The 15,402-nt window shown below is 43.2% G+C and overlaps 1 long non-coding RNA gene across 1 annotated transcript; it reads left to right on the forward strand.

Moving 5' to 3' along the window:
• The first annotated feature begins 1,702 nt into the window (after positions 1 to 1,702).
• On the forward strand, positions 1,703 to 15,074 carry LOC137300163 (uncharacterized). Its single transcript, XR_010958039.1, has 4 exons — positions 1,703 to 1,750; positions 5,268 to 5,365; positions 5,484 to 5,627; positions 14,807 to 15,074. It is a non-coding gene; the product is annotated as an uncharacterized lncRNA (long non-coding RNA).
• The last annotated feature ends 328 nt before the right edge of the window (positions 15,075 to 15,402 follow it).

Raw genomic sequence — 15,402 nt, forward strand, 5'->3', positions numbered from 1 at the left:
AGAACGGTTACATCGCATGCAGTCGGGCTGCAGCTCATGACTTGCGCGGCAGGCTGACCATTCTTGACTTGTCCTGACCCCTTACCTATATTGAATTGTAGCTGTAGCCTAGAAATTGCTGCCTGAGCTATGAAAGGGTTAACTGAGCATCGTTCAAGCTTCTTCTAGCGTGTTGGCTTCCCCCCCAGGTTTTGATTAAAAAGAAAAAGAGGACTTTATATACTGCCTTTCATGACCTCAGAACTTCCCAAAGCACTTTATAGCCAATTAAGTACTTTTGAAGTGTAGCCCACTATTGCAATGTAGGAAACGCGGCCGCCAAATTGGCGCACAGCAAGGTCCCACAAACAGCAATCTGATAATGACCAGATGATCTGTTGTAATAATGTTGGTTGAGGGATAAATATTGGCCAGGACACCAGGGAGAATGCCCCTGCTCTTCTTTGAATAGTGCCATAGAATCTTTTACAACCACCTGAGAGGGCAGATGGAACCTCAGTTTAACATCTCATCCAGAAGAAGACACCTCTGACAGTGCAGCACTCCCTCAGTACTGCACTGGAGTGTCAGCTTAGATTTTGTGCTCAGGTCTCTGGAGTGGGACTTGAACCCACAACCTCCTGACTCAGAGGCAGAAGTGCTATCACTGAGCTGGTGAAATTGTGCAATGTTCTAGTGTTATGGGTACACAATGAGCAAAAGTGCTGTTGCCATGGAAGTACATGGAAGAAATTCTGAACTTGATATGCTGAACTAAACTGTCCTTTGGCATATCTGACAGATCATTAGTTTTGTGAACTCAGCCTTGATTGTGTGCTCAAGTCTTTGCAGTGAGACTTGAACCCACAACTTTCTGACTCAGTGGTGAAAGTGCTACCACTGAGCGTGTTATAGTTGTGTTATAATGCTTGCACGCCGATGGGATCAGTCGGCATGGCCAATGCCTATTAACTGTACTATGCCTCCATTTAAGTCCCTGCCGTAGTGCAGGGTAGTCCAGGGCAGTGTTTACTCTGCAAATTTGCAGAGAAAATTCAGGGTTGATGACGAGCTACTGGGAGTGTTTCTAGAGGGAGTGAGAGAAAGGGAGGAAAGAATTCATGGTCAAGCTGGCCAATCTTCTTCCAGAATCACCCGGTGCAGCGGGCAAGGGGGTAACTCACCAGAAGAGTCGTCTCTCAACCTCACAGCACCTGGCAGGAGGCTCAGAAGATGCCAGGCTCTGAAGATAAACTAACAGGCCTGTTCTGCACAACGTGAACCTGCCAGAAGGGGACATGCAAGAAAGTCCGTCCTGAGAAATGTTTAATCCTTTCCTGTTGAATGATTCTAAGCAATAAGAGGAGCCTGGCATGAGAGCAATGAATGCTTAAAGAAAGAAATAACTTTCATTTATATAGCGCCTTTCACAATCTCAAGACGATCCAAAGCGCTTCAAAGCCAATGAATTACTTTTGAAATGTAGTCACTGCTGTAATGTAGTGAAATGCTGGAGGTAATTTGCACACAGCAAGATCTCACGCTCAACAATGAGATAAATGACCAAATAATCAATTTTTGGTGGAGTTGATTGAGGGATAAATGTTGGCCAGGACATGAGGAGCACTCCTTCAGTTTTGCACTGAAGAGTCAGCCTAGATTATGTGCTCTAGTCCCTGGAGTGGGGCTTGAAATCCATGAGTCAGAGGTGAGAGTGCTACCACTGAGCCGGGGCTAACACCTTAGCAGGAACAGGGATACATAAACATTGGTGAGTTACAATGAGCAAGTTCATATACCAATCTGTGTGCACAGCAACAATTCCTCATGGTTTATACAAGGAATGCTTGCAAGTCAATCTCGCAGGATGATGTCTGTTCAATTTGTAATTGGTCTTTGATAGATTAAAATCCTTATGGTTTGAAAAGGGCATAGCTTTGTGCACAGAGTCCCAAATGGCTGGATGGGTGCAACCAGCAACCCCATGACTCTTGGAAAGCTAACAGAATTGTCCTGCCCCATCCTGCTGCTGTTAGCATTGTAGAATAGAATCATAGAATTGTTACAGCACAGAAGGAGGCCATTCGGCCCATCGAGCCTGTGCCGGCTCTTTGTGCGAGCAATCCAGTTAGTCCCTTTCACCCGCTCTTTCCCCATTGCTGATCAGCGATGAAGTTGTTGGCCCTGCCAATGATATACCTTTGGCCTCTGTGGGCAGCAAACTGGCTGAGACAGCAGCTGACCCCAGCAGCACCCTCAAAGGATCCCAATGCAACAAATTGAAGTCCATGGTGACAGCCACCGCCTAATTGTGTCTGGTGTTCTTTATTAAAGAGATTGCTTTGCTTGTCAGACTTTTTGCCTAGTCTTAGCCTCCAAAGGTACTGTTCATCAGTCATTCTCAGGGGGACAGTAGATGCTTTGTTATGTACCAGTGGGACACCACAGTGTGCCTTGTGTGTACATTTGCTGCTCTTGTTGGTTCTCCTCTGCCAACTGCAGTGCTAGTGGAGTATTGAGTCCAATACCCATTGTTGCCAAAGTACTCAGGGCAGTAGCCCACCTTTCAGTACTGTGAAGCAGCCTGGATCTTCTGCTGCTTTGCTTGTTTCATATTAGACGAGGCACACTGCTCGTGCAAAGTGAGAGCCTCGGAAAATGGGGCATTTTGGATTTAAAGTTCAATAATGCCGACAGTAATTACCTTAAGAAGCCTAATGCATGATTGCAGCACTATTGCACTGACAAGCCACTCCCTCCAGACAGCAATTTGGCAGTGAATGGAAGCTATGCATTAACTGGGCGCTGCTCTACATTCCTGATGTTACTGTTCTTTAAAACAAATGCACAGCTGTTCATTGTAATCATTACAGTCATTTTCAGGCTGATGCTTTTTCTCCTTTCCTCTCCCTGCTCTTGCTGGTGTGAGGTTTCATGCATACATCTACCAGGCAATGACCTCAATAGGCTATGGGTGTGGCAGTTCCAGACCTGTGCCATCTGCTGCAAGGGCACCTAAAGTCAAACTCTAGAGACAGCATTGTTAGTACAGTCAATGTTACCTGTTCCCTCAACCGTTTTGCCACTGTTTCCTTGCAAGTTAGCCTTCGCACCGGACAAGTGCCGGGCAATGACCATCTCCAACAAGAGAGAGTCTAACCACCTCCCCTTGACATTCAAAGGCATTACCATCGCTGAATCCCCCACCATCAACATCCTGGAGGTCGCCATTGACCAGAAACTTAACTGGACCTACCACATAAATACTGTGGCTACAAGAGCAGGTCAGAGGCTGGGTATTCTGTGATGAGTGACTCAGCTCCTGACTCCCCAAAGCCTTTCCACTATCTACAAGGCATAAGGTAGGAGTGTGATGGAATACTCTCCACTTGCCTGGATGGGTGTAGCTCCAACAAGAAGCTCGACACCATCCAGGACAAAGCAGCCCGCTTGATTGGCACCCCATCCACCACCCTAAACATTCACTTCCTTCACCACCGGCGCACTGTGGCTGCAGTGTGTACCATCCACAGGATGCAGCACCTCCCAAACCCGCGACCTCTACCTCTAGAAGGACAAGTGCAGCAGGCACGTGGGAACAACACCATCCCGACTTGGAAATATATCGCCGTTCCTTCATCGTCGCTGGGTCAAAATCCTGGAACTCCCTTCCTAACAGCACTGTGGGAGAACCTTCACCACACGGACTGCAGCGGTTCAAGAAGGTGGCTCACCATCACCTTCTCAAGGGCAATTAGGGATGGGCAATAAATGCTTGCCTTGCCAGCGACGCCCACATCCCATGAAAGAATAAAAAAATAGGAATCAGTCAATTTGCTCCCACTGATGTATCAAACAATTGCCTGATGCATTGATCAGTAAGGCCAGGACTTGTATCTCCTCTGTTTCTCCTCTACCTCTCTACCTCTGTTTTTTTTTGTTTGTTGTTTTTTTTGGTGATTTGTATATTCTGAGACCTGGCAGGTAACACCTGTCTGTCTGCACACTGATTGCCTTGGCAACGGGCAGTTGAAAAAACTGTCTGTAATCACCAAGCATTGTTCTGTGAATTATAAATGCGATTTCATTTTGAGGATTTCATTTTCACATCGTTCACCTGACGAAGGAGGAAGCCTCCGAAAGCTTGTGAATTTAAAATAAAATTGCTGGACTATAACTTGGTGTTGTAAAATTGTTTACAACTGTTTCTGAATAGCAATGGCGGCATGATATGGCTTCCCAATAACACCTCCTTTCTGCATTAAACAAAGAGCAGGGGGATATTGATAGCATCCATGTAGCCGCCCTAAAGCCCATTTCCTGTGTCAGTAACTGAAAAAGCATCATACAGCTAAAATGTTTTGGAAGGAATTGTTGTGTGACACACATGGAGATTTCAGTTTCAAATGTAAATTGCATCTTGTATATATGCCATGTTGCTCTAAGGTCATCCTTGCTAAACATTCAAAGACCTGTAAGATTGCATGACAGTTTTGAAGGGACAAGCAGCAAAACAGTATCCGGGACAGAGGCACATTTTGTGCTTCACATTCTTCCCACAGATATTTGCTATAGGAATCTACTGGGTAGGTCTGCTATCTTCCACATTTATAGCCAAGTCCAATGGACATCGCAGAGTGCAAGCATTCTGTCAGCTATCTATTGCCGGGTATATAGGATAACATAGGAGTTATAGCACAGAAACACGTCATTCGGCCCAACTGGTCCATGCCGGAGTTTATGCTCCACACGAGCCTCCTCCCACCCAACTTCATCTAATCCTATCTGTATACCCATCTATTCCTTTCTCCCTCATGTACTTATCTAGCTTCCTCTTAAATACATCTGTAGTATTCGCCTCAGCAATTCCATGTGGTGACAAGTTCCACATTCTAATCACTCTCTGGTTAAAGAAGTTTCTCCTGAATTCCTTATTGGATTTATTAGTGACTATCTTATATTTATGACCCCTAATTTTGAACTCCCCCACAAGTGGAAACATCTTCTCTATAACTACCATATCAGACCACTTCATGATTTTAAAGATCTCTATTAGGTCATCCCTCAGCCTTCTCTTTTCTAGAGAAAAGAATCCCAGCCTGTTCAATCTTTCCTGATAGATATAACCTCTCAGTTCTGGTATCATCCCAGTAAATCCTTTTTGCACCTTTGCCAGTCCCACTATATCCTTTTTGTAATATGAAGACCAGAGCTGAACACAGTACTCCAAGTGTAGTCTAATCAAGATTCTATACAAGTTTAACATAACTTCTCTGCTTTTTGAATAGCTTATCAGCGGACAGTGCCATAAAGTGCCAACTGGAACTGCTCTCCTTTGCCTAACTGATGCAGCAGCACCTCGTGTATTTTCAGGAACCCTCCATTGGTGAGAAACAGTGTGCAACTTTAAACCTTCAGTTCATGTTCAATGGGAGCTTGACTCAGAGGATTTATTGACTGGAATTTCACCAATGATTCATTCCTTTAATTTATTTTATTTGTAGGTCATGACGGAAAACTTCAAGTAAGACTTTTGCTGCAGTTTGATCAGTTCTGCCTTGGCAACTACCCAAGGCTGCTTTGGAGTGAAATCTCACCACTATACAAATTTCAGACGTCAACAGATTCTGGCTTTTAGCGATTTTAAAGTAAGTGAAATGTGCTGAACATTCAACATTATTAAAATACAAAATGTCCCAGTTCAGTGTGTTTGCAGCCTTGTGATTTGCCACAGTTTAATATTGGTAAATTGGGCACTCACTTTCCTTATTGTGCACTCTTTAAGTACAAATATGTCCTTTAAATTGCTGCAGACGTGCTCTGAAGTCCATTTTTCGTCTGTGCACCCAAAAGCTGCCCACCATGCAGATGGGATCTTGCCATGTATAATTAATTAGAGTCTAAATGAGAAGATCTGGTCGGATTGGTTGTGTTCTGGACTTGCAGTATATGTTTCAGAATCTCTACTCCATAATGCCAGAAGAACGATGTTTAACCAAAATTGTGTTTTTCTTTCACACTTCTATTATTTTTAAGGTACTTTTCTCTCATCCCCTTTTTTGGTCTCTCTGCCATGCTCCCTTTGCAACCTAGAATGCAGATATGATCCTGGGGCTCTCAAATGAGCTTTCAGGTGATGCATCAGAGTGATTTTGGGCGGCTCTAAAGTGCCTTCTGCCCTGCGCAACCTGTGACCTCCAGCAGGGGGCATGGGAATAAGCATGCCTATGCAACGTCTGAATATAAGAACATAAAGAACATAAGAAATAGGAGCAAGAGTAGCCCATACAGCCCCTCAAGCCTGCTCCACCATTCAATAAGATCATGGCTGATCTCCGAGCTCAACTCCACTTTCCTGACCGATCCCCATATCCCTTGATTCCCCTGCAATTGTATCTGAATTTATTTGTCAGGAGTAATCTAATATCACTGTCAGCAAATTGGCAGCAACATCAGGACCAGGCTATAGACTGCATCCAGGAGTGGGACCAAGCCCTGAGCAGCAATGGGGGGAGGGGCCAGGAACAAACCGCAGTCGTGTACAATCTTCAAATTGCTAGTTCCATCCCTGAGCTCCACTCGCCATGAGACGACTGCAGCACGACTGAGATAGGGAACTCAGCACAGGCAGACTGGAGGATGTGAATTTACATCTGGTCACCTCAAGTAATAACCCATCCACACTTCACTACATTGCATCACCTTACCTTCTACCTCTGAAAATACACTCAGATTTGATTCAGCAGAGTAAGACATTGAACTAATTCAGGAAAACCCAAATTGAAAACAACCTTAAAACTAAAGAAGAATGGGTGTAATTTTGATTTTGTGTGATAGTGTAAAATGGGCTATAGCGAATCGACAGGCTGCTTTACACAGAAATAAAAATCAGAGAGATGTAAAACAGGCTGCCGATTTGCTATCGCCCATTTTACACTATAGAACCATAGAAAAGATACAGCACAGAAGGGGGCCATTCAGCCCATCGTGTCCGCGCCGGCTCGAAGAACAACCAGGTGCCCATTCTAATCCCATATTCCAGCACCCGGTCTGTAGCCCTGCAGCTTATAGCACTTTAGGTGCAGGTCCAGGTACTTTTTAAAACAGTTGAGGGTCTCTGCCTCTACCACCAATTCGGGCAGTGAATTCCATACACCCACCACCCTCTGGGTAAAAAAGTTTTTCCTCATGTCCCCTCTAATCCTTCCGCCAATCGGCTTAAACCTATGTCCTCTAGTTCTTGAACTCTCCACTAGGGGAAACAGGTACTTCCTGTCTACTCTATCTAGGCCCCTCATAATTTTGTACACCTCAATCAAGTCTCCCCTCAGCCTCCTCTGCTCCAAGGAAAACAACCCCAGCCTATCGCACAAAATCAAAATTATTCCCAATATTCCAGCAAAACAAATCCAAATAAATTTTGTCACAAGTTAACAATCAGAATCAGTGATTGAGATTAAAGTTCTTTTAGTATTGAAGTACTGTCATTACATTTTGTTTTTAACGTAAATGAGGCTATGGAGTTAAATTCTGGCTTTTGGCCAACGTGAACCAGTTACAGGTTCAAATCCACAGGGCTGACAGCTCGAGTCCCCATTCAGCACTGTGCAGTACTCAAACTGACAGGTCGAGGTCTCCACAGTGGAGGATAGATTAGATGTGGAATACATATCAATCCCGCCATACATGCCAATGTGTCCTGAATCTAATTGGAAACTCCTGTAAACTTTCTGGGACAAACATTTATTTGTGTAGTCCAGAGATTAGGGTTAGATTTTCAACCAAGAGGTCACTGGGGTCCCTGATTTGGATACCCTCACAAGTAATCCCTTTGAGCGGGAGATCACTATAAGTGGGACCCAGCTGCTAAATGGCCACCAACATTTCTTGGAAATCATAGGACTCCTGAGTGGAAAAAGCAGCTCCCAGCCACAGGAAATGCACACTCCCGGCCCTGGGCCAATGTAAGAGAGATGGCACTCCCACTATATTCAGCCTTTGATTAAATGTTTGGCTGCTGGCAACTTTGACTTTGCTTTTCATGCAGGTTTAATTTCAATTCATCTTGTACAGTTCACAATCCGAGTAATTCTGAAGCTGATTACTGAACACAATAGCATTTCCCTTCATCATCGCAGCCTTCCAGTAACACTGTAAGGATATTAGTGTAATTTCCTTAGCCTGCTATTTTATCCAGGTGAAACCTGTCTAAAATAAGTTTCACAGTTTTAATGCATGATAAAAGCAAACTTAAGCAGTTGTACACTAATATTTTCATTGTGTAATTTCAAAACTATCTCTACCGTACCTTTCCAGGGATCAGATACACATTGCTCACCTCTGGAATATCAGCTTGCCAGGGACAATAGGCACAACTGGGTAGCCAGGCAACAAGCAATTTCCCCCTCGTCCATCCCAGCCATCTGGGAAAAGGGAATCACACTGGATCACCCAGCATCTCACTTACCAGACCAGAAGTAACCTGCATCAGATCAGGTAGCATTCTAAACTTAAATTTAGGAATACACTTCTTTTGGTGACGCTAAGATGCACCATTATTGTAGACAATTGCTCAAGTTTAGGTTGCAACAGGTTTTCAGTCCAGTTTTGGTGCCATTACTAGACTGTCCTCAAATGTTTTCAAATCTTCCAGAATTCAATAGATTCTGGAAAGGTCCCAGCGGATTGGAAAACCGCAAACGTAATACGCCTATTCAAGAAGGAAATGAGACAGAAAGCAAGTAATTATTGACCAGTTAGCCTAACATCTGTGTTGGGAAAATTCTAGAATCCGTTATTAAGGAAGTTGTAGCAGGACATTTGGAGACTCATAATACAATCAAGGAGAGTCAACATGGTTTTATGAAGGGGAAATCATGTCTGACAAATTTATTAGAGTTCTTTGAGGAAGTAATGGGCAGGGTGGATAAAGGGGAACCAATGGATGCAGTATATTTGGATTTCCAAAAGGCACTCGACAAGGTGCCACATAAAAGATTACTGCACAAGATAAGAGCTCATGGTGTTGGGGATAATATACAGGCATGAATAGAGGATTGGCTAACTAACAGAAAACAAAGAGTTGGGATAAAAGGGTCATTTTCAAAATGGCAATCTGTAACTAGTGGGGTGCTGCAGGGATCAGTGCTGGGGCTTCAACTATTTACAATATATATCAATGACTTGGATGAAGGAACAGAGTGTCTTGTGGCCAAATTTGCTGATGATACAAAGATAGGTGGAAAAGCAAGTTGTGATGAGGATACAAAGTGTCTGCAAAGGGATATTGACAGATTAAGCGAATGGGCAAAAATTTGGCAGATGGAATATAATGTGGGAAAATGTGAAGTCATCCACTTTGGGAGGAAAAATAAAAAAGCAAAATATTATTTGAATGGAGAAAACTACAAAATGCTGCGGTACAGAGGGATCTGAGTGTCTTCGTACATAAAACACAAAAGGTCAACATACAGGTGCAGCAGGTAATCCGGAAGGCAAACGGAATATTGGCCTTTATTTCAAGGGGGATGGAGTATAAAAGCAGGGAAGTCATGCTACAGTTGTACAGGGTGCTGGTGAGACCACACCTGGAGTACTGCGTACAGTTCTGGTGCCCTTATTTAAGGAAGGACATACTTGCATTGGAGACAGTTCAGAGAAGGTTCACTAGGTTGATTCCGGGTATGGAAGGGTTGTCTTATGAGGAAAGATTGAACAGGTTGGGTCTATACTCATTGGAATTTAGAAGAATGAGAGGAGATCTTATTGAAACATACAAGATTCTGAGGGGACTCGATAGGGTAGATGCTGAGAGGATGTTACCCCTCATGGGGAATCTAAAACTAGGGGACATAGTCTCAGAATAAGGGGTCGCCCGTTTAAGATGGAAATGAGGAGGAATTTCTTCTCCCAGAGGGTTGTGAATCTTTGGAATTCTTTACCCCAAAAAACTGTGGAGGCCGAGTCATTGAATACATTCAAGGCTGAGTTAGACAAATTTTTGATCAGCAAGGGAGTCAAAGGATATGGGGAACGGGCGGGAAAGTGGAGTTGAGGTAAAAATCAGATCAGCCATGATCTCGTTAAATGGCGGAGCAGGCTCGAGGGGCCGAATGGCCTACTCCTGCTCCTATCTCTTATGGTCTTATGGTCTTATCTCTCCATGGTCTCGCCCCTCCCTATCTCTGTAACCTCCTCCAGCCCTTTAAGCCTTCGAGATCTTTGCATTCTTCCAATTCTGGCTTCTTGCACATCCCTGATTTTCATCACTTCATCATTGGCGGCCCCAAGCCCTGGAATTCCCTCCCTAAACCTCTCCGCCTCTCTTTTCCCCTTTAAGGTGCTCCTTAAAACCTACCTCTTTGACCAAGCTTTTGGTCACCTGTCCTAATATCTCTTTATGTGGCTCGGTGTCAAGTTTTGTTTGATAACGCTCCTGTGAAGCGGCTTGGGACGGTTTACTACATTAAAGGCACTATATAAATGCAATTTGTTGTCCTACTCTATGGTGGCAAAACGTAGAAACCCACGCAGCATCTGTGCACAAAAAAATATCTTCCCTACTAGCTGCTGGGTGCAGTTGTCTTTTGCCAATAACGTTGAAGGTGTATTTGCAGGATTTTAAAATTTGTTTGAACCTCCAAGTGCTGACAACTGACCTATCAGCTTCTTTCACTTTAATCGCCATACAGTTAGCTCGGAATTGACTACAAAGTAAAACACTCAGCCCAGACTGGCTGTTTATTCTTAGAAGGTACAGAGTGCCACCTACAGCCCCCTTGCAATACAACTCGATCAGCGACAGATTCTGTTGACGATCCTACAATTCTAAAACAATTGCTAGTGAGCGCCATCATGTGACCACATTAGGTGAAGCAAAGTTTTTTGGAAAACTTTTGACCTCTATTTTCAAAGATTTTGTAATAAAGTATCTCTGTTTCTCCAGTGAAAGTCATTTATATTCCAAAATATAGGGCTGAATTTTAATCACAAGGTTGTTGGTGGGAAGAGTATTGCTGTTTTGTCTGTCTCCCGCTAGGAATTAACTGACCCATTTCACATTCACTTTCACAGCGGTGTGCTGGAATCCTGTACAGGTATTGGAGGTGGGACCGCCTCACACCCCATTGATTTGTAAACGGCAATTCAATGAAATCTAACAAAAGTGATATGTAATGTACTTTCATTATATAAAGAAATAACATTACATCTCAGTGAGCTGATTGGACGATACAATGAAGCTGTTTAAATGCACATTAGTTTTTCCAATTAAAAACCTGTACTAAACCAGGCTGCTGTTAAACATGCAGTACATAAGAACGTAGGAAATAGAAGCAGGAGTAGGCCATACGGCCCCTCGAGCCTGCTCCACCATTCAATCAGATCATGGCTGATTTTCAACGTCAGCTTCACTTTCCTGCCCGATCCCCATATCACTTGATTCCCCTAGAGTCCAAAAATCTATTTATCTCAGCCTTGAATATATTCAATGACTCAGCATCCACAACCCTCTGGGGTAGAGAATTCCAAAGATTCACAATCCTCTGAGTGAAGAAATTCCTCCTCATCTCAGTCTTAAATAGCCAACGCCTTATGCTGAGACTATGCCCTCTAGTTCTAGACTCTCCAGCCAGGGGAAACAATCTCTCAGCATCTACTCTGTCAAGCCCAATCAGAATTTTATATGTTTCAATGAGATCACTTCTCATTCTTCTAAACTCCAGAGAATATAGACCCAATATGCTCAACCTCTCCTCATAGGACAACTCTCTCAACCCAGGAATTAATCTAGTGAACCTTTGTTCCACCGCCTTTAAGGCAAGTATATCCTTCATTAGATAAGGAGACCAAAACTATACGCAGTAGTCCAGGTGAGGTCTCACCAAAGCCCTGTACAATTGTAGTAAGACTCCCTTACTCTTGTAATCCAACCCACTTGCAATAAAGACCAACATGCCATTTGCTTTCCTACTTGCTTGGTGTACCTGCATGCTAATGTTTTGTGTTTCTTATACCAGGACACCCAAGTCTTTCTGGACAACAACATTTAATAGTTTCTCACCATTTAAAAAATATTCTGTTTTTCTATTCTTCCTACCAAAGTGAATAACCTCACATTTCCCCATACTATACTCCATCTGCCACCTTCTTGGCCACTCACTTAACCTGTCTATATCCCTTTGCAGACTCTGTGACCTCCTCACAGCTTACTTTCCCACCTAACTTTGTATTGTCAGCAAACTTGGATAAATTACACTCGGTCCCTACATCTAAGTTATTAATATAGATTGTTATTGGCTCAGGCCCAAGCACCGATCCTTGCAGTACCCCATTAGTTACAGCACTGAAAATGACCCATTTATCCTTACTCTCTGTTTTCTGTCCATTAACCAATCCTCTATCTATGCTAATATGTTACCCCCAACCCCATGAGCCCTTATCTTGCGTAACAACCTTTTGTATGGCACCTTATTGAATGCCTTTTGGAAATCCAAATATACTACATCCACTGGTTCCCCTTTATCTACCCTGCTAGTTACATAGAATCATAGAAAGATTACAGCACGGAAGGAGGCCATTCAGCCCATCGAATCTGCGTTGGCTCTCGGCACGAGCAATCCAGTGCTCCCAATGCCCCGCCCTATCCCCGTAGCCGTGCACATTTTTTTGTTTCAAGTACTTATTCAGTTCCCTTTTGAAGGCCATGGTTGAATCTGCCTCCACCATTCCCTCGGGCAGTGCATTCCAGATCCCAACCACTCGCTGTGTAAAAAAGTTTTTCCTCATGTCACCTTTGGTCCTTTTGCCAATCACCTTAAATCTATGTCCTCTGGTTCTTGACCCTTCCGCCAATGAGAACAGCTTCTCTCTATTGACTCTGCATAGACCCTTCATGATTTTGAATACTTCTATGTTCCAAGGAGATCAATCCCAGCTTCTCCAGTCTATCCACGTAATTTAATCCCTCATACCTGGAATCATTCTAGTAAATCTCCTCTGCACCCTCTCTATGGCCTTCGCATCCTTCCTAAAGTGCGGTGCCCAGAATTGAACACAATACTCCAGTTGTGGCCGAACCAGTGTTTTATAAAGGTTCATCATGACTTCCTTGCTTTTGTACTCTATGCCTCTATTTATAAAGCCCATGTCCCCGTATGCTTTTTTAACCGCTTTCTCAACCTGCCCTGCCACCCTCAACGATTTGTGCACATATACCCCCAGATTGTGCACATATACCCCCCTCTGTTCCTTTACCCCTTTTAGAATTGTGCCCTCCAGTTTATATTGCCTCTCCTCATTTTTCCTACCAAAATGCACCACCTCACATTTTTCTGCGTTAAATTTCATCTGCCACGTGTCCGCCCATGCCACCATAGTGTTTATATCCTCTTGAAGTATATCACTAACCTCCTCACTGTTCACTACCCTTCCAAGTTTTGTGTCAGCTGCAAATTTTGAAATTGTGCTCGGTACTCCAAGTATTTTTTCTCCACTGATAATAATTACTTTAAGTTCCTCACTCTCATTAGCCCCTTGGTTCCCCATTATTTCTGGTATGCTTTTTGAGTCTTCTACTGTGAAGACAGATACAAAATATTTGATTAATGCATCTGCCATTTCCTGATTCCCCATTATAATTTCTCCTGCCTCAGTCTCTACGGGACCAACGTTTACTTTTGCTACTCTCTTCCTTTTCACATACTTGTAGAAGCTCTTACAATCCGTTTTTATATTTCTTGTTAGTTTACTTTCATATTCTATTTTCTCCCTTTTAATCAATTTTTTGGTCATCCTTTGCTGGTTTTTAAAACTCTCCCAATCCTCAGGCTTACTAATCTTCTCGGCGACATTATAGGCCTCTTATTTTAATCTAATACTACGCTTAACTTCTTTAGTTAGCCACGGGTGAATCACTTTTCCCATGGAGTTTTTATTTCTCAATGGAATGTATATTTGTTGAGCATATTGAAATATTTCTTTAAATGTTTGTCCCTTAAATACGACCCCTAGAGCCTGCTCTGCCATTCAATAAAATCATGGCTGATCTTCTACCTTAACTCCACTTCCCACCCTATCCCCATATCCCTTGATTCCCTTAGTGTCCAAATATCCATCAATCTCAGTCTTGAATATACTTAACGACTGAGCATCCACAGTCCTCTGGGGTAGAGAATTCCAAAGATTCACAATCCTTCTGAGTGAAGAATTTTTTCCTCATCTCGGTCGTAATTGGCCTACACCTTATCTTGAGACTATGACCTCTAGTTCTAGCCACTCCAGCCAGGGGAAACAGCCTCTCAGCATTTACCCTGTCAAGCCCCCTAAAAATTTTATACATTTCAATGAGATCACCTCTCATTCTTCTAAACTCCAGAGAATTTAGCTCCATTCTACTCAATCTCTCCTCAAAGGACAACCCTCTCATCCCAGGAATCAATCTAGTGAACCTTTGTTGCACCCCCTCTAAGGCAAGTATATCCTTCCTTAGATAAGGAGACCAAAACTGAACACAGTACATAGTGACAAAAAGAAAAAAATAACTACAAATGCTGGGACTCTGAAATAAAAACAGAAAATGCTGGAAATGCACAACAGGCCCATCAGCATCTGCAAAGAGAAAGCACAGGTGTCCTGGCCAGCAATCCTGGTCATTCAGTTCATTGATGTGTGTGGGGTCTTCCTGTGTACAAAATGGCTGCTGTACATGTCTATACAATAACAATGTCTGCGGTTCAAAGTAACTCACTGTATGTGAAGCACGCTGGGATGTTTCTGAGAGACATGCTAAGACACCATATAAATGCAATCTCTTTCTATTATGGTTCAGGTGGGAACTCTTCAACAGAACTGGAAAAAGGAAAGTCTGAGAACCCCTTAAAAGGACTGACCAAAATATAGAGGGGAGAAAAGAACAACAAGCTGCTCGAAACCAGAACAGAAAATGATGGAAACGCTGCAGCATCTGTGGAGAGAACAGACAAGTTGGCTTTTCGGGTGTGGGCCCTTTGTTAAAACAAGCAGTGTGATCCTGTTATCCCTACAGCTCCCCTTCCAACCCCACTCCTACACTGCTCCAACCAAGCTCAATGTTAACCTCAGGAAGACTATCTGCTCTTTGCTCCGGGCACTCTACAGCCCTCCAGTCTCTACTTTGAATTTAGCATCTCCCATTTTTCAGCCATTTCCTACCATTCATGTTTTGGAGTAGTTTTACTCACCTTTTGCCATTCTAAAGTCTTCTGCCTGGTCAAGGATAGCTTTGTATATCATCCAGCACTTTTTACCTTTTGTTTTTCATTGCAATCATTGCAGCTGCTTCTTTCTAATAGAGTTAACAAATCTGACTCATGACTTTTAACCTCTTGTTCTCCACCTAGTATAATATGTTAAGGTATTACCCATTACCACCAGCCAGGAATGGCT

Source organism: Heptranchias perlo, chromosome 30, assembly GCF_035084215.1.
Source record: "Heptranchias perlo isolate sHepPer1 chromosome 30, sHepPer1.hap1, whole genome shotgun sequence".
Classification (NCBI taxonomy): Eukaryota; Metazoa; Chordata; class Chondrichthyes; order Hexanchiformes; family Hexanchidae; genus Heptranchias; species Heptranchias perlo.